Raw genomic sequence first — 21,041 nt, 5'->3', positions numbered from 1 at the left:
ACAACGTAAATTAAAATTCAGTAAAAAAGGTGAGAAAAAAACCCTCAAAATCAAGAATGTCTGCAACGGGTTCGAGAAATTTTGTTTGACGTAGTTTCATTAGCGCACTTGACTTGTTCAGATCTTGGCTTCGGGCGAACCATTTGTATCGTAGCCTACAACAAATCACGAATTCATTGGGGGGAAAAAAGGAGGTTGTCTGTAAAGTCGGTTTACGGACGATAATTTGACGTGATAACGTCATAAGAAAACATTGATGAAAACTTGCATACTTTTTAATTTTCAAATATTATTTACAGTTTTTACAAATTTAATTTAAATAATTTGTTTAAATATGATCACGAATAATTAGTTATAGAAATCAACTGAAATAAAATCAATGTCAATAAATTGTTAATTTGAAATGACGAAATTGGACAAATAAATCAAATTTTTCAAATTGCTGCTTTTAAAAAAGCCCGCCTTAACCTGTCTGATATTATAGAAGATTTCTCGCACGGTGGTTGGCCGGTTCTTGCACGCTCGACTCAGGCGGAACGTGACAATTTTTCATGCGTGCACCCGGCGTTCATCAATTATCACGTAAAATTTTTTAAATAAGCAAGTCACGCTTGAACTGAAGCTGTGAAATGCCGTTCTCGTGACTAAGTGGTCACACAGCACATTGTTGCGGCGATGTAGCGGCAGCCAGCTTTGTGCCTGGAAATAAGGGACCTGCTTCTCCCCGAATGCCTCGAATCTGCCCGCAACTGATCACACTGTTTGGAAAAGAACACAGTAAATGCACGCACCTAAGCTGAACTCACAACGACCTTTCTCATCGGTCCGTGAACAACAGCCAATCAGATGGCCCAAAAAATTCCATCCGTCCTTCCGTAAAAAACCTTGCCGCCATCTTTAACTTCCGACGGATGAAATTATAACCTCAAAATATTTCTGCAAGTCATTGTAATTTTTCAAAAAGGTTTTTTAGTTTGTTTAATTATTTGCTAAGCTGCTTTGTATTACGTTTTTAACTTGCTAATGGACATGTTTTAAGTTTGTGTCTCGTCCGAGACACAAAAGTAATAATTAATAATGCACGGTAACTCGAAAATATGTATAAATAAATATTATAGTGTTTCTCTTAGCATATATAATAGTCAATCTGGTAAACCACTACAAGATTAATTTTCTTAAAAAAAAAAAAAAAAAAAAAAGGTCAGTTGTGGGCAGCGTCAAAGCGGAAAAATAATATTACTGCGTACTTAATAACAAGTTTTTAAAGGTTTCGTCGCTGCTCAAAGATATTCTTGTGAGTCGATGTCTCAAGTTAAACTCAAATTTAAAGAGCCTGTACTTTTACGCAGGTATTCTTAAGTTAAAGAAGCTCCCTGGATAATTTGTAATCACTGTTCGTAATTTTAAGGTGGACATTTTTAACAGTGATAATGTTCGCAGGCTTTCACGACCATTGTGTGTAGTAGCTTGGCTTCTGGGTTGTAGCCGTGTCCTTTGCGAATAATTCACCGACGTTTCGGTCGACATTGCAGTCGCCATCATCAGGGAGCAGTTACCTACTGAGGTTACCTACTACTTAGGTAACTGCTCCCTGATGATGGCGACTGCAATGTCGACCGAAACGTCGGTGAATTATTCACCTAGGACACGGCTACAACCCAGAAGCCAAGTTACTTCATTTTTAACAGAGCACAAATGTTGTCGATCAGTTCGGGCAAGTAATTTTTTTTCTTTCCAATAAAATTATATCTGCGGATTTCATCCTCGTGTCACAGTCCTTAGAAATACAACTGATGAACTGATGTATTTTTTTATGGTGTACGATAAACAGCTTTCTTCATTATGGCTGTGACTGCACCGAACGTGATGCCACTTTCACTAAACCATTATTGACGTATGGATTAAAAAAATACTTATCGTGAAAAATCTCACTTTCTCCCCAAATCGGTCAATAGACCTTTCTTCGCATCGAAAAGTTGCACGGAAAATTTTTGGATTTTTTTTGGCACTAAATATCAACCACTGAAGAAGAAAAAAGTATGTCAAACTCTTAATGACGTTCAATAATAGTGTGAACAGGGAAATAGAATTTTAAAATATGGTCTGATTAATTAGACAACCTGTATATACTCAATATCTAAGAGCGGGAGAATAACAGATGGTCAGCAGTGAAGTGTTCACAGAATATTTGTAGTTGGGAATTCTTCCAAATATTTTGATGGAATCACTTTTTCTGGACTTCAGACATCCTAACAAAATTCCACTTCCACAACAGGCGAGGCAGTGTTCAGAAAGAACTTCAGTAGCCTGATAGTCTCTGCCATTAATCAGAAGGAGTGTCTATCATTACGGAGTCGAGCATTACTGGCTCTTAGCTAGTTCATTCTGTCCGCATCTTAATCTTAAAAAGTATTACAATCTTAAAACTATACCCATGTCCGATTCATAAATAATATTTAAATAGGTAGAATGGATGGGAACCATTATTAAAACTTAACGTTTTTGAAATTGTATGATTAGCTTTAGTTGAATGTAAGCGGTTGCAGTGTGTGAACTAGACAATCATTGTTCTCATAGAATAAAATGAAGAAATTATTAAGTAAAGAGGAGCCATTAAGGAGCAAATAGTTTTATCTTTTGCTAAACCACGCTAGGCTAAAGGTATTTGTACCCATTATTCGTGCATTTACACATCGGTACTTATTACCATAGATATATCTGGGAATTTAAATTTTATTATATTGCAATTGTAAGGTATCTTTTGCTGTAGTAATTATGTAATGTTAGCCGGGCCAACCTGATGCGTCACAACAGGCGCCCGATGTGAAAACATCCCTTAAGGCTACGGTTACAGTAGACGTGTGTTCTGACGAAAATTAATTCGTCAGAATAGCTCAGATATGTTCGTCAGAACATAATGGTTCCGGCGCAGGCATATTCTGACATCAGTTTGCTTCTATTCACCAGCGGAGATGGAACCCAAGGACGACCTATATTTCCTTGAAGGTCCGATAGTAAAGTATTTACTAATGAGTAGGGAAAAAATTGAATCTCTTAACGGCATGTTGGCTGCAAGAGATGATAAAAAGAGAGCATCAAATGCCTTTTTCAAGTTTTATGAGTATTTCAGAATGACACCTACAACGTTCAAATTTTCTTGCATATCCCACAGGCACTAGTTTCCAAATACAAGAATAATGAATTTTTCTACATCCATTGTTGAGACCTATTGATAACCTACAACAACATTTGGACGACACTGCTAAATGGGAAAAAAATCAAACTGGTTTGAACGACCGACTAGTTCCGACGTGTTCGTGAGAAATGTGCATACGTGGTTGCAGGAAGTGTAAACACTTCCATTTCGTTCGCATTTTTTTTTATTGTTCTGACAAACACGCATGCAGTGTAACTGCAGCCTGGCTCAACCAGGAGGAATCAAGAAAAGAATCGATCACGAATATGACAAGCAGCAATCCCGGCATTTGCCTGGAATCATTCAGGGAAAACACTGGAAAGTCGAAACCAGGACGGTCGGACAAGGGGTCGAAAATGAGTCCCCCCGAAAGCAAGTCCAGTGGTTTACGACATCGCCACAGCTCGGTCTATGTACCTTCTCTTAGAGCATCACTCAAAGACCCAGGGACTCCACACCCAAACAGTTACGATATGTCAGTTCGGACTTCTCGGTCGGAACTGAATAGTCGGAACTGCCGTATGTGAGCAAGGACGGTGGACTGATGAGAAGCCTAAGAAGTCCATCAAGTTCTGTCCCTGCCCGAACACGCCCGAATATTCACCTTCGGCCAATCTCGGGATTTGTTTTATTTTTGCGCAGGAAAAATGAATTCAAATATTAAAAGTGGTCGGTTAGGTTAGCTACACTAAAACACTTTAAAACACCATGGACGGTTAGTTAGGTTAGTACAGCTACATTAAAATAAACAGAGGAATATAAATATACATATAAATAAACCCGAGGTTGGCCGAAGGTGAATATTCGGGCGTGTTCGGGCAGGGACAGAACTTGATGTACATCTTAGGCTTCCCGTGGACTGATCAGTCGGAACTGATGTCTTCCCATCAAACCGGACAGCGGACCGAGAGCCCTCAGTCCTAACTGCAGTGTGTGGAAACAGCGTCTCGCCAGTCCAAACCATCAGTCCAAAACATCAGGCTATCAATCCATCAGCTGAGTGCCGTGGGAGACATATTTCTTTATACGAGCTGGTTAATTTGTTTTCTTAATTTCTTTGTCTAACTAAAAGTGCAGCTGCAATTGAAACATACAAAGTTTAATACCGCCTTCGAAGATGAAAAGGATACGCACAACAGCAACAATAAGACCCTATCGTTTGAGGGAAAGGCTTCAGTTCAATCCGAACTGTCAGTGTCCGGACTGTTCGTTACAAACTGAGCATATGGACTGATCGTGTGTGTGTGTGCAACACTGAATAAGCGGAGTCTTCAGTTGCTTACCCCGACACAACATTTCCAGGATAACGGATCATCATAGACTGGTTCATACATTGGACTCCGCATTCACCGGGTGCAATGATCCGACAATTAATCCGACGCGTTTGGCCCCTCGGCTATGCCGGATTAGTGGTTTTGCCGGATTTTCCATTGTCAATTTAGATTCAATGGAAAAACCAAAACATGCACTCATTGAAATGAATAAAACACACTATCAACGAGAAAACACTGGACTTCACATATCGTGTAAGCTTGCGGCAAGCTTGACACATCAAACTTGATTCAAGCCTTATTTGAATCAATGAACTATTGACGCAAGCTTGTATTCTTCCATGGCAAAGCTTGCTTCAAGCCTTTGCTGCAAGCTTGTCATTTACAAACCAGTTAGTTTGAATCAGGCTTGATTCAAGCTAATACAGTAGGAAGATTGAGAAGTGCGACTCTTACAGCGGAAAACTGAAACCACGTTTTGCGCGAAAATGTGACCTTATATGTTGTTTGGGCTCAATAACTATTAGAAAAAAAATCGTTCGGCATGGAGGGTCAAATCCAAAGTGTTAGGTTTATAATGTTAATTTAACTACTTGATGACTAATTGCTTGGTAACAGAGATTCAAACTGTGCCAGAAATACTAAATGCTGTTTTGTAATAAAAAAAAACAGCATGTTCTATATAAATGAGTAGGAGATGCAGTTTTCCTGGTGCAACACAAAATATTTAGCTACAAAAATAAAGAGAAAAAAATTTTCTTTTGTTTGTTTGCCTGATAGTAGCTCATGCATCATCATTCTCACAATCAATATAGGTATAAAAGAATGCCCCAGTTATAAAATTTAATAGTATCAACTGTAAGCGTTGTAGATTGTTGATTTTCAAGGTTAAAATTAAAGAGTAGCTCGAACAGTTTTAGATAAGCGCATGCGCGAATGCTGCTTTGTTGTTTTTTCGCCTGCAGCGCGAAAGAATGGCTCTTTCCCCAATTAGTAGAGGGCAACATGATGGAGCCCCTCCCCTATGGAATCTCTTTGCACGAGAGTGGTTGAACGTCGAAGTCCCTGACCGTTGGATTGGTCGTAATGGACGACAGAGCTCTTTATCCCTGGTCTCCACGTTCACCTGACATAACGCCATCTTATATATACTATTTTTTTTTTGCTTTGGGGCTTTATAAATAGAGACCGGAAAAATTCGCGAATTCATTTCGCGATAGGCTAAAATACAAATAGTTATACCTCAGTGCTGCCTCTGCTATTGGCTCACAACTCACCTGGATGACTCTGGGCCAATGAGAAACGCCCGAGCAAAGCTTTATCAAATCACAGGCTGCTACGTTGGGACGTCTCACAAGACAGAAGCCAATCAGTGGGTGACATTTGACCGAGTGTACGTAGAACTATGGAGTTCATCCTGCAGGTCATTGAACCCGCGAATATTTCCGGTCCCTATTTATAAAAGATCAGGTCTACGTTCCGCCGCTACCTAATGATTTGCCAGAGTAGAGACACAGAATTGAAAGAGCTATCGCTTACATTACTTCGGACTTGCTAAACCAAAGTGTGGGAAGAATTGGACTTTAGGTTTGATGTGTGCCGTATAACTAAAGGTGCACATATTGAACATTTTTAAGAAAAACAAATAAATAGGTTAGTCGAACTTCGATTCGATGTACGATTTGTTGTAAACAGTCTAAAGCAAACGGTTGAAACTGGGACATTTTGTTTACGGACGCTCTGGTTCATGAAAACTGCTATCTAGCGGGTGAGCCCGAAACTAATTCGTGCCGAGAATTAACTGCCACGAGTCTGTGCCCGGGATCGAGTCGGGGCGGGTCTATTTGCGGCGGCGGCCCCGTTTCCCGGCGGTCCTGGTTCGGGCCCCGCCGCCGTCTCCAGGGGACAGGGGTGGGGGGAGGGGGAGAGCTGCTAACAGGGCCTCGCGAGTTAAAAGCGCGCCGCTGCTTCCGAGAGAAGGCAGAGTGAAGCCACTGCGCGATCGCGCTTCTCTTTGGGGCGAGACTCGGGCCTTTGTTTACGTGACATGACCTCTACGAGCACTGCAGCGAAGATGACCAGACAGACACACGTCCGGAACTACAGTCTGCAGGGACATCAGCTACGCTCGCAAGGATAAGAAACATTCAAGTGTAAGAAACACCAGGTGGATGGGAAGAAATCAGATTTGCGAAGTTATAAAACGCCAACATCCAGGGCCGGATTTAGGGGGAGGGCAACCGGGGCGAAAGCCCCAGGGCCTCCACAAACGGAGGGCCCCCACAAATTGGATTTCAGCGAAATCATCAACGATTTTTCGGCGACAAAAACTCGGAAGTTTCCGTTCATTAACACTAAAATTTAATTTCATATAATTCTTGTTTCCGATTATATTTATGCATGTTTTTTTAAATACTAAGAGAATCTACTTGATTTCACAATAAATTATTAATTGGAAAACTCGACTGAAAAAAATTGTTCATTTTATTGTAAAATAATTTGGGGCCAGGGGGCCTCCGCTCCTCTGTTGCCCCGAGGCCTCCAGACCTCTAAATTCGGCCCTGCCAACATCTTAAATCGAAAATCCCACGCAAGGAAACGAACACAAGTTTTTTTTAAAAAAATACATCGTATTCAATTAGGGAAGAGAAATAATGAAATATATAAGTGGACCAATCCCGCTAGTTAAAGTTTAATGTTACATATTCACGACGCAATTTAAATACACACACAAAAAAATTTGAAAACTATCGAAACTTGGGTGACTTCGACACAGAATCGGCGCTCATGAACTAGTCAAGTCGACGTGCACAAGACACCATCGAGATTGCCTCTAAGAAGGCGTTGAATGTCATCGCGAACGTACTGCTTCTTAACCACTCGAGAATTATACCTTATCGAACCGAACAGCATTCCAACTGTTCGACCAGGCCATTTAGTGCTCTAATCGACCACGCGACCAACTATGGGCCTTAAAATTTTTTGAAAGATTTGTCGTCTTTATTTGCGTAGCTGGAAGAGTATGAATTCTCAAATTTATCTCTATACTGCCGTCTGTTGTTGTTCACTTGCAGTTTTAACTTTAGCTCAGCTCTACCTACATGCCATTACATTGAAGTGACGTATGGTACCACGGTCATCACATTTTGATGTTTTTTTTCCAGACTAACAAGGAATCATCTCATAGGTAGGCCTTTATTTTCCAATTTCATCATCGTAGACCTTTCGTTGAAAAGCAAACGCGAAGAAGAGCGTCGTGAAGCATGTCTACTCTACACAACCAAAACCTTAAGTCCGCAGTGTACACGACTAAAACTGAAGTCCACTGTCGAAAATACCAAAACTTAAGTCCGCGATCTAAACAACAAAAATTTAAGTCAGCAGTATATACACAATCTAAACTTAAGTCAGCAGTGTACACAACTAAAACTTAAGTCCACAGTGTACACAACTCAACTAAAACTGAAGTCCGCTGTCGAGAATACCAAAACTTTAAGTCCGAGATATACACAACCAAAATTTAAGTTCACAGTCTTGCTGAGTTAATTATCTTCTTACACGGAATCACCCTTTAACGCATTTAGATTGAATAAATGTTTTTTTTTTTTTTTTTTTTTTGTAAAGGCGAGTATTTATACTTAAAGTCGAATTATGATTATGTGATAGGCATTAGGCCTACTTATCGGCAAATTATGCTTGTTGATGAATCAAATTATAGGTGTCATATTTTTCTAAGTCAGTCATATTTAACTTAAAATATAATTGATTTATTATTCATAATTCAATAATTCATAATAAATAATAATTGTAGCTGTTAGGTTATTACGTCACCTATATGGTTTTGGACGGGTTGAATATCAAGAGTGAACTTCATCATCCAATTAACAAAACCAATCTTGATTTCATATTACAGAAGTATTTTTGCGCTGTATTTTCTGTACCGCATTATCCAGTTAGTTTCCCAATAGTAATGCAGGCTCTACGTATATCAGCGTGGCTTGAACTGTGTTATTTTAACGAAAGAATGCTCACGAGCAACAGTTTTTACTAAATATCTCTCGTTTCGGCTAATTTATGAATCAACATATCTCTAAAAAAAAAAAAAAAATTATGAAAACATCTGTAGTCAAAATGTTGTTTTCCAAGCCGAGATGTATAAACTTCGCAAGAAACGCAGGAACGCAAGGATGCTGCGCGCAACAAACGCAAGAAAGCTACGTATGTAGTTTATAAAGAACGCAAGTAGCAAGACATCACCAACTCTACAACTTCAAACTGTATAAAAATTTTTTTTTCGTAATTGGGCTTCCACAAAATTTTTTTATTTTTTATTTTACATTTTAGAAAAAAATAAAGTTTGAAATTCCTAGAAGTTATTGTTTAAAACCGTCATTTGTTTTCACTGCCCGATAGTTTAATAAGTGTGTGTGCGCAAATATAACATTGATAATCCTCCTGTTTTTCAACTAATAATAATACGCGAATAAATATTATTTGGCGATGTGTGAGATGAAAAAACAACAGTACCCTTCTAAATAGAGTATGCCTACTGCATCTTCAGAAGCTTTCGGAACACACTTCAGTTCAAATAAGGAACGAGGAAACTCAAGCCGGAAAGCATTAGAAGACGGTAGCCGGCCCATGCTTGCATTGCGGTTTTTTTTTGCGTCTTGCGTAATATATAAACGGGTATTTGAAAACATCGTTATTTAATTGTGTCACGCGTTCCTTGCGTTTATTACTTAATTTATAAACCCGGCCTAGGTTAAAAACCCGGTTAGGAAAATGGAAACGAATATATTTTTTTTTGAATAACGGACGATCAGGAATCTTTTTAAATACGGTATTTATTTATATGGGTTTGTTTGGTTATATTCAGTGTTGTGAACCACGGGGTGCCGCAAATGAGCTAATGTCCGCCAGAGCTCTCAGCGACGCTAGGCGTCCCGACGCTAAACGGAGGAGACGCTGTATAAGGCGTGGCCGGGCTTCGGCGCCTGGCGCGCCGCCAAGCGGCTGGATTCTGCGGCACTTTCCACAAATAGAACCGAAATATAATACCCGGGAAACATTTTGTATGTTAGCTTTCTCTTCAATGATAAGCCACACCCATCCCACCCCAGATAAAATATATATATATATATATGTATATATTGCAATTTGTTATAACCATTAAATACTGTTTTGATGTGCTTTTTATTTTGTTGCAAATATACAAACACAGAATTCCTATCTCCTTCGAACCAGAAATTTCCTAATTTTCGTATGTGTTATGCAAAACTGTATCTGTTTTGAAGCCATAAGCCGTTAATATAGAGTATAAACATTATAAAAATAGCAAACTCTGTAGAAATTTAGAATAAAACAGTTTTTAAATCATTAAGGAATCTCCAAATTAGGAGTCAAGGTTTTGGCTAACAAACGTTATTAGATCTTTCAGATTATAAAACATGGGAAATCTACAAGTTTAATTTAATATAAAAATAAAAACACCTAATATTTATGTCACCGTGTATTAAAAATTCAAAAAATTAAGAGCAATTAAAGAATATGTGGTTTTTAGTCGTAATATCCATAGTAATTTTCCTCGCATATTCTTCTTTTCATAAAACAGAATTAATTTGCTTTGAATACTCTTTGCTTCATTAATTAAAATTTTGATTCGCAAACTTAAAATTAAAAATAAAATAAAATGGGAAATGCAAGTTTAATATTGAACATCCCGTCTTGAGGCCACATCGATAGCTTTCACTGCCGGGTTGTCTTCTGCCCGCTTTGCCCCGTGGAAAATCTCGTTTTTCTCCCAGCTTCCTCGTTGTTTCAAGTGGTGAAAAAAAAAAAAAGTCTGCAAAGACGTGGAAATTCCCGTAGAACCGATAGATACCAAGATTTCGGACTCACGTTGCGAGTTTTGGAGTATCCTACCGAAAAAAGAAGAAAAAGAATCGCTGACACTTGCGTATCGGAAGACGCACCCATGACGTCACACAGAGGAAGCCACATCCTGGTTGCGGAACGCGCAGAAAACCCGCGATGGCGCCGGCCGGCCGGTCGGTCGGAGGGAGGGGATGGATGGAAGCAGCCTTTTCAACGTACCTTCTGTCGGTTTGTCGTTGGGTAGGCAGCTGGCTGGAGCGTGCACAGGACTTGGCCGCCACTGGACTACCGCCGCGAAATAATTTCGAATGGGGTTCGCGCGTCGCGCGCAGGGCATAGTCTTCTGGCGGGCGCCTTTGCGCACGGCACTCGGTCGGCGGGGCCCCTGCGCGCCCGCGCGCGCGCCCAGGAATAGAACACTCGCCCGCGCCTATTTCCGCCCTCTCGTCGCCCCTCTCCCACCCCTTTGGGCGGTGAGAGGGGGCGAGCAGCACTCTCTCGCGGCCGTAGCGCGTTAATCACCCTCACCTGCCAGCCCCCACCACCGCCTGCCGTCGCCCCCTCCGCCTTCCGACAACCTGAAGGTTACTGGGCTTCACGCTCTTCCGAAATAAAGAAGCATTTTTTAAAAATTTGAAGTTATACTTCTTGTTCTTTTGTTCTTTAGGCGCGTTATGAAAGAAAAAAAAAACGACGAGAGTGAATTTTCACGATGATCGCGCACCACGTAACGTATATTTTCACAGGATGAAAAAAAAAACAACAAAAAAACAACAACATACAAATAAAATATATATGTGTGATTTTAAATCATATATTTTAGTGATTGATATCGAATACTGGTCCATATTTATTTATTGTGAAAATTAGTTGTAGAAATTGTGTTAATAAATATTTTTTTTTTCAAGTGTGTTTATTTAAGTGAGGTTATGTTCCTGTATGTATAACAATGTCAGGTTGCTTGTAAGCTTCCATTGTCGTTGGCAGGGAGCGTCTGTGGAAGGCCTTTCATGGGAGTGTTAGTGACGTTATGTTCTCGTATGTATAATTTATTTACATTATAAATTATTACTTTATATTTTATAAATAATTGAACTTAATAAATATTTAGTAAATATTTATTGATTTTCATTATTAATTGAAATACGTCTAGATTATTTTACTAACTTTAATAATAAAATTTATATTACAAATAACTTTTAAACCAAGTGTTTGCCAAACCCTTTTGTTCCTACTTTATCTAATCTCTCTAGAAGTATTTTATATGGGAATCTATCAAAAGCCTTACTTAACAAGATCCAGAATTACACCAACACATTTTTTATCTTGTTTTATGGCTTTGTGCACAAAGTTTGTTACTTTATTTAAAGCATAATTTGTATTTAAATCTTTTCTAAACCCATGTTTATTTACAGTTTGTTATCTAAAAATGACATTAACAATGTGTTTTTAACACAATTTTATAAAATGTTTGAGAAGTTACTTAATATCGAGATTAGTCCAAAAGTTGAAGATACAGAGCTCCCCCCATTTTTTTATGCAATGGTATAACAATCTTTCACAGCTACATTAGTTATCGGGACATTTCAATACATCTGTTTGTTTCTTATACAAATGTAGAGTTTTACTCTGATCGCGATTAAATTTTGCACACCTGACTATAAAAATAAGAGGAAGGTCACTGTCTAGGTGAGATTTCGGAAAACCACACTCACAAACCCCCCCCCCCCCTCCCTTCCCAAATACCATACAAAATGTCGGTACTTCTTGAAGACATATTCGCTATTGCATTGTTAACGTTTTCTTATCTAAGGGAAATGGCTATTACACTGTTTCTGCTCGCATTACGTTGATGCCCAGTGATTCAAATACGCCATTTCGATTTCAAGCAATCGCAGTTTTCCATCCGGCAAGTAATAACTTGAAAACACCGTTTTTTTCTCTTTTCACAATGGACATTTTATAACTCTCCGAGTGGACAGACGGAAAGATAAACATTGTGTGTCCTCAAGCTATGAAATATAAGGTTAAAAAATGTATAAAAAGATTATTGGATGGTAGTCCACCGCCTTATAGCTGTTGGTTCGTCCATGGGAAGGTCTCGTAGCTCTCAGAAGTATCGCGTTATCAAATCACCCGACTTAACACTCGAAGCAGCGAGAACAATGGCGTCCTAGTTACGCCACTTCTCTGAACTGGGGATCTGGAAACCTGTCGATACCTCCAGAGAGACAGAGAGGCATCCCTGACTCCCGGGTTGGCAAGAGGGGGGAGGGGGCGCCCTGCTAATGGGAGTTTCATGTAGCGGTAGGGAAGGGACGGGCGCTACTCGTGCCGCGCCCACTCTCTAGGAACACCGCAGGCGCGCTAGGCTGGTCAGCCGGCATACTCTCTGGCAGCCTCGTAACAATATCTCAGAAAATGTACAGAAATAAAATAAAACTTTTTTAATTATATACTTTTTAGGCGCGTTATGAAAAAAATGATGAGAGTGAATTTTTACTATGCGCGCGCAGCATGCAATTGAATTTACACAAGAGCAATAAAGGCTACATACAAATAAAAAATGATATATGTGCTTTTAAATCTTATACTTTAGTGATTGATATTGAATACTGGTCCACATAAAAAAAATATATTTATTGAGAACATTAGTGATAGAAATTGTGTTTATAAGCTTTTTAAAGTGTATTTATATAAGTGAGGTTATGTTCCCGTATGTATAATGATGCCAGTTTGCTTGTAAGCTTCCATTGTCGCTGGCAGGGAGTGTATGTGGAGGGTTTAGTAGTCTCCTGACTGCTTCATAGGAGTTATAGGTTATGTTCCCGTATGTATAATTTATTTGTATTTTAATTACAAATTAATACACATTATTTGAAAATAAAAATATGAAAAATATTAAAATACATATTATTTAAAAAAAGAATTAAAATTAATAAGTTCTAATAAACATTCAGCCTACTTATTGATTTTCGTTATTAATTAAAATTTATCTCGATTATTTTACTAAATTAAATAATTAATTGTATATTAATGTTTCTATTAATATTGAATACTGAGTATTTAAATATACTTATTAATTTGATTGAATTTATATTTTACCAACTGTATTTATAATATCGCTCCAGTAATTTAATTTTTATTAATTATTTGCGTGCATAATTAAGTTAGTTTTTTTTTTAAATTACGCCAAGTAAGTATAACTTCTAACGTGCGTACGGAAGTTCACGCACCTGGTTTATTTTACCAATTATTTTGCAAAATGGGGAATCTCCCCGTGAGAGATATGATGTTGGATGCGGGACGCGTAATTAGCTCTGCCTTATCCGCGGATCGCTACTCGCTACTCGCTACTTGAAATGGGGAGGGGGGTAGGGGTGCAGCCGTCTCCCGCTGAGGTCGGCGGTGGGTCGCAGGAATGTCTGTGTCACTCCGCGCGCTCGCGGGCCAAGCGCGCGCAGAAATAGTTCCCCGCGCGCAATCTCCCTCTCGACAAGACCCGACAATGAGCCCTTGTTCTTCGCAGCGGCCCGTCTGTCCCGCAGGGAGTCCGAGGAAAACGAGAACACTCCGCCCTAATGCACGTACTTGCTTTATTTCGACCACGTCCGAGCGACAGCGAGGCCGCGGGAGTAGGATAATCAGAGCGTTCCGCGGACAGGCCAGGCCTGAGCGGGTCGTTACCACAACGCCGAAATACCACAACGCCGAACGTACAATAACGCCGAATGCCATAACGCCGAAATGTCAAAATTGACCACAATGCCGACAGCTAGAAAACTGCTGTGTACCACAACGCCGAATTACCACGACGCCGAAAAATGATTTTGCGGGGAAAGGGGGGCCACAGGAGCAAAATGAAAAACAACTGAATGAATTTGTGCGCTAACCTTACCTAACGTAACCTTTGTGGCAGTCCTGCAATGACATTTTTCGGCGTTAATGTATTTAGGCGTTGTGGTAATTCGGCGTTGTGGTACACAGCAGTTTTCTAGCTGTTGGCGTTGTGGTCAATTTTGACATTCGGCGTTATGGCATTCGGCGTTATGGCATTCGGCGTTATTGTACGTTCGGCGTTGTGGTATTTCTGCGTTGTGGTGCGTCCCCGACCTCAGCCACCAACTTGGATGCAAGCGCGGCTCCAGAAGGGGGGCGGTGGGGGCGATAGCCCCTTCCGAGACCAATTTTATTGATTAGCGAATATTTATGTTTACTTAAACATTTAATTTCATATGTCAAACTTTTATCTCATCAAAAGTTGCATGGAGCTACTATAAGGTTCTGTATTTGAAACCTGTAATTTGTAAATAATATTCCAAGGCCAATATCTGACCACTTTCATTTTTTTGCAACTACGACCTTTCTTTGTGCGATAGCCCCTCCCGAAAAGTCATCTCGAAGCCGCCATTGCTTGGATGACGTAATGTCCTACCTTCACCTCACTCTGGCGCTAGAAGCGCGTAACGTTACTTTGACAGTTCCTCATCTGGGCCTAGTCAGATCGCAGCATTGTGGTTGAAAAAAAGTAGAGATGATTGTGTTTACGACAACAACCCACTGTAATCTTAGATGTTCCTGACGTCTAACCTGTTGGCATAACCGTTCGACGTAAAATCCGAAATTATTATACCAATTATTTAGGAACAGTATTTTCAAGATCTAAGCAGCTACTGTCTAAACAGTATTAACCAATGCATGCTTATAAGCCATTAGACACTACAACATGTTAACATTACAGATGCTCTACATGTAAGGGAGATAATCCACCCTTACAGGGTTGCATGGAGTGTTCTCGGTAATTTTACGGAAAACTGAAATCAGTGTGTGTGGAACAGCGATCGAACACCGAGTCCTCGCAAATGGCAGTCCGAGGTTTTAACGTCGCGATCTCGCTCTGTGTAACAGGCGGGGGAAATTTCTAATGAAGAATCATTAAAACTCAATTTATAATCGGAAGGGAAGCCTTCTTTTCACAGACGAGAGAGCCAAAACCCGATGTTCCCCGAAGTTCATGCTTTTTTTCCGTATCTTTTATGTAGCTATCCTAACCAAATCAACCGTCCACAATGTTTTAAAGTAATTATAATGTAGCTAACCTAACCTAATTGACTATTAGTATCCTTTTATCAACACCGCCATATTTATTTACAATGAACAAAAAAAAAAAAACAACCTAAGATGCACAATCGGACGTTTGGCTCTCTCGTTTGTGAAAAGAAGGATTCCCGAAATCGGAAGGTAACGACCAACACTTTAAATAACGACTTAGTTCTTCCTTTTTCCAGTAATGAACATGTATATTTTTTTTAACGAAGAAATAGACAAAAAAGGAAAATGGCCGGCGCGGGGCTCTGCTGGAGAGAAACAACTGAACATCCGGGTTCCCACAAGCACCGTGGAGGGCGCTCACGTATGCACTCCTCACTCTGACACTGAGGCCAAGGCTGTTTCAGAAGGGAAGTTCAGTTGTGTTCGTGAGAAACCATCCAACATGAAGATAATACAAAGTTCATTGACTTTCAGCTTTGGAGCTTCGGAGCTGTTGGAGCATTTCGGAGCATGTCTTGGCTGTAGGTACATCAACACTGAAGGTGCCTTAAATTGTTGGTGAGAGATGCAAATAATTGACTTTGGTTCTATCTGGGGATCGGATCAAATATTATAGTCATGTGCTGTAGCCATTTGAAGTCATTTGGGGGTTATGAGTAGCTGAGCATAATCAAATTTCTATTTGAGTAGTCGAAATTATGTTTGGTACCAATAGTAGTATATAATAGCCGGAGCTGCGCCAGGATGCAGGATGTGGATTGATGATTGTCTGTCCGCCATCTTGGATTGTGATGTCACGGCGGCCATTTTTGACTCAAAATTCCTCAAAATTGATTCAAAATTCCTCAAAATTGACTCAAAATGACTCAAAATTTCCCGTTTTAAGAAAAAAATTCCCGTTTTCGAGGGAAAAATTCCCGATCCGAGGGAAAATTTCCCGTTTTATTCCTCAAAAATCCCAACGGCTAGAAATGTCCTGATAGAGGCTTAAGCATCCTTAACTCAAGCCTCAGTTAAGCCTCTATCAGGATGTGACCTTGACCTTTGACCTTGACCTTGACCTCGGCGGCCATTTTGGATCCGACATTTTGGATGACGTCATTGTGTTCTAGAAAATTCCGGTGATGTGTTTTCCGCCATATTGGATGATGACGTCATCGTTGCATTTTCCATTACACGGCCGCCATCTTTAACTTTTTTATTTATTATCCGATTTTAAAGAAATTTTTTTTTAAAAAAATATAAAAAAATTCAAATAATAAAATTTTAATAAAATACTTATAAAAAATATACTTTTACGACACGGAGGTCAGAGTCCTCGGTTCGAACCCGGTGAGGGCAAAAAATTAAAAATGGCGACCGATCCTTCCCCCGCGGTGGCTGCAGGCATACTGACTCCCACCACTTTTTTTCAAAGCATATATATCGTCACCCAGTATGACGTCATGTCCGACATCTTGTCTTCGTTGCTGGAGACCACCATCTTGTATTCGTCGGCGAGAGTGCGCTGATAACATGTTAGTTTAGTTCTTATCCGCTAGAGTGCAGTAATCATTTATTACTGTGACACCTGCCATCTTGAAATTCGGCCGCCATCTTGGAAATCCGTAATTATTTAGCTAGGAATTCGGGAAAAGTTCCAAAACTCATTAAATAAATAGCTCATTAATTTACATATTGATTCGATCCGCTCCTGTCCTTGGTTCGATACCCGATCGATGCAATAATGTTTAATTTTATGTAAAAAATAATAATTGCAATAAACCATGTTCAACATATATTTAAAGAACCTCTAAATCCTCTACGACCACCATCCTATCAGACATCAAGACCACCATATTGGAAATTCGTAATTTTAATGCTAGAGATTCGGGAAAAAATTCAAAATTCATTTAATAAATTTGTAATCTATATACTGATTGATTAGATCGAATAAGGTCCTATAACACGACGTTTCCATCGTTTCGGTCTCAGGACATCACCACATTCTTCGATCTTGTCAGCTCTAGGTGCTTCATCACAGTCTATGCCTTTGTCAACAGCCTCAGAGTCACTGTAACAATCACTGTAGAAGACATCCTCTTCACCCAGATTACCGTATGAATTCGCTATCGATGATGTCGAAGTGTCTTCATCGTCTTCATGCTTCCTTTTTAGGAGTCCATCATTTTTACAAAGAATGGAGGATCTACTGAATATAGGTTTGAATGTATTCTCACTTTTCACGGTGTTGATACTTCCATTAGTTTCAGTCTTCCCGAAGACATTAGCATCCTTCAATTTATGTTCTTCCTCACGATCGGGTGAGCTAATACCATCACGCTCAGGACAAGGAAAATTATTGTCATAATGCAGATCACTCTTTTTTAGTCTAGTGGATCCATCGGTGTCCTCTATGGCGTAAGTAGTCTTGACTTTACATGTTCTACCATGTCTTTTTAAGCTGTCAATTCGTGTTAACAACCTGCTACAACGATTACAGCTTAACATGTTGCGTAGTGGGTTTCTAGCACAATCATTCTTCTCATGACGTCTAGCATTCCTTCTCATGACATAATCCTTGCCACAGTATCTACAGCGGCTTCCTTCCGATTCAGCTATAGATAACAAACCACGATCCATGGTAGCTTCTGTGACTAATGTTAGATACAAACTGTCAGTTTTCTCCAATTGGAACCATTTCTTAAATAGAGTTTTTGAAATATTTCATCAGCGAGAGTTAAGTTATCTCATGCAAAGCAAATTGATGCAAGTAGTTCCGGCTGTCGTCAACAGATGGCGCCACGTGTTGCTTGCAGGTAAATAATATATATATTTCATTAATGCGGGATGCGGAACGCTCACTATCGATCGCAAAGGGAGGTTGGCTTCGATAGTATCCAAGGAGAAAAAAGTTCGTCCTTCATGCTAGTGCTTCTCAGATTTCTCACGGTCCGCAATCTTGGATTGTGACGTCACGGCGGCCATCTTGGATGGTTGTGACCTTGACCTTTGACCTTGTCCTTTGACCGAAACCGCAGGAATGATCGCAAGCACACGGATTAACCATCAAAATATTAATAAGAATAATCAGGAGCACACAGAGAAAACCATCAAAATATTGATAAGAATAATCAGGAGCACACAGAGAAAACCGCCAAAAGTTTTCTTTGATATCATTAAAATACAAAAAAATAAAAATTAATAAAAAATAAAAAAAAACGAAAAAAAATTCAAACATTCTGGCTTGTACCAGAACTCTGTCTTTGCTCAACAATGAGAAGTTCACAAGCTAGCAGAATGTTTGAATTTTTTTTCGTTTTTTTTTATTTTTTATTAATTTTTATTTTTTTGTATTTTAATGATATCAAAGAAAACTTTTGGCGGTTTTCTCTGTGTGCTCCTGATTATTCTTATCAATATTTTGATGGTTTTCTCTGTGTGCTCCTGATTATTCTTATTAATATTTTGATGGTTAATCCGTGTGCTTGCGATCATTCCTGCGGTTTCGGTCAAAGGACAAGGTCAAAGGTCAAGGTCACAACCATCCAAGATGGCCGCCGTGACGTCACAATCCAAGATTGCGGACCGTGAGAAATCTGAGAAGCACTAGCATGAAGGACGAACTTTTTTCTCCTTGGATACTATCGAAGCCAACCTCCCTTTGCGATCGATAGTGAGCGTTCCGCATCCCGCATTAATGAAATATATATATTATTTACCTGCAAGCAACACGTGGCGCCATCTGTTGACGACAGCCGGAACTACTTGCATCAATTTGCTTTGCATGAGATAACTTAACTCTCGCTGATGAAATATTTCAAAAACTCTATTTAAGAAATGGTTCCAATTGGAGAAAACTGACAGTTTGTATCTAACATTAGTCACAGAAGCTACCATGGATCGTGGTTTGTTATCTATAGCTGAATCGGAAGGAAGCCGCTGTAGATACTGTGGCAAGGATTATGTCATGAGAAGGAATGCTAGACGTCATGAGAAGAATGATTGTGCTAGAAACCCACTACGCAACATGTTAAGCTGTAATCGTTGTAGCAGGTTGTTAACACGAATTGACAGCTTAAAAAGACATGGTAGAACATGTAAAGTCAAGACTACTTACGCCATAGAGGACACCGATGGATCCACTAGACTAAAAAAGAGTGATCTGCATTATGACAATAATTTTCCTTGTCCTGAGCGTGATGGTATTAGCTCACCCGATCGTGAGGAAGAACATAAATTGAAGGATGCTAATGTCTTCGGGAAGACTGAAACTAATGGAAGTATCAACACCGTGAAAAGTGAGAATACATTCAAACCTATATTCAGTAGATCCTCCATTCTTTGTAAAAATGATGGACTCCTAAAAAGGAAGCATGAAGACGATGAAGACACTTCGACATCATCGATAGCGAATTCATACGGTAATCTGGGTGAAGAGGATGTCTTCTACAGTGATTGTTACAGTGCCTCTGAGGCTGTTGACAAAGGCATAGACTGTGATGAAGCACCTAGAGCTGACAAGATCGAAGAATGTGGTGATGTCCTGAGACCGAAACGATGGAAACGTCGTGTTATAGGACCTTATTCGATCTAATCAATCAGTATATAGATTACAAATTTATTAAATGAATTTTGAATTTTTTCCCGAATCTCTAGCATTAAAATTACGAATTTCCAATATGGTGGTCTTGATGTCTGATAGGATGGTGGTCGTAGAGGATTTAGAGGTTCTTTAAATATATGTTGAACATGGTTTATTGCAATTATTATTTTTTACATAAAATTAAACATTATTGCATCGATCGGGTATCGAACCAAGGACAGGAGCGGATCGAATCAATATGTAAATTAATGAGCTATTTATTTAATGAGTTTTGGAACTTTTCCCGAATTCCTAGCTAAATAATTACGGATTTCCAAGATGGCGGCCGAATTTCAAGATGGCAGGTGTCACAGTAATAAATGATTACTGCACTCTAGCGGATAAGAACTAAACTAACATGTTATCAGCGCACTCTCGCCGACGAATACAAGATGGTGGTCTCCAGCAACGAAGACAAGATGTCGGACATGACGCCATACTGGGTGACGATATATATGCTTTGAAAAAAAGTGGTGGGAGTCAGTATGCCTGCAGCCACCGCGGGGGAAGGATCGGTCGCCATTTTTAATTTTTTGCCCTCACCGGGTTCGAACCGAGGACTCTGACCTCCGTGTCGTAAAAGTATATTTTTTATAAGTATTTTATTAAAATTTTATTATTTGAATTTTTTTATATTTTTTTAAAAAAAAATTTCTTTAAAATCGGATAATAAATAAAAAAGTTAAAGATGGCGGCCGTGTAATGGAAAATGCAACGATGACGTCATCATCCAATATGGCGGAAAACACATCACCGGAATTTTCTAGAACACAATGACGTCATCCAAAATGTCGGATCCAAAATGGCCGCCGAGGTCAAGGTCAAGGTCAAAGGTCAAGGTCACATCCTGATAGAGGCTTAACTGAGGCTTGAGTTAAGGATGCTTAAGCCTCTATCAGGACATTTCTAGCCGTTGGGATTTTTGAGGAATAAAACGGGAAATTTTCCCTCGGATCGGGAATTTTTCCCTCGAAAACGGGAATTTTTTTCTTAAAACGGGAAATTTTGAGTCATTTTGAGT

The 21,041-nt window shown here is 39.5% G+C and overlaps 1 protein-coding gene across 3 annotated transcripts in view; it reads right to left on the bottom strand.

Moving 5' to 3' along the window:
• Positions 1-10,836, bottom strand: part of LOC134537056 (muscle LIM protein Mlp84B) — a 46,040-nt gene extending 35,204 nt beyond the window's left edge. The window contains exon 1 of one of the 3 annotated variants that reach the window (XM_063377286.1): positions 10,564-10,836. The gene's annotated coding sequence lies outside the window, so the exon portion shown is untranslated. The remainder of the gene's footprint in view (positions 1-10,563) is intronic. The other 2 variants (XM_063377285.1, XM_063377284.1) reach the window with 2 other exon arrangements.
• Between the last annotated feature and the right edge of the window lie 10,205 nt (positions 10,837-21,041).

The sequence above is a fragment of the Bacillus rossius genome, chromosome 11 (assembly GCF_032445375.1).
Source record: "Bacillus rossius redtenbacheri isolate Brsri chromosome 11, Brsri_v3, whole genome shotgun sequence".
In the NCBI taxonomy this organism is placed as follows: domain Eukaryota; kingdom Metazoa; phylum Arthropoda; class Insecta; order Phasmatodea; family Bacillidae; genus Bacillus; species Bacillus rossius.
Note: the sequence above shows the minus strand (reverse complement) of the source record. Positions and strands in the feature narration are given on the sequence as shown.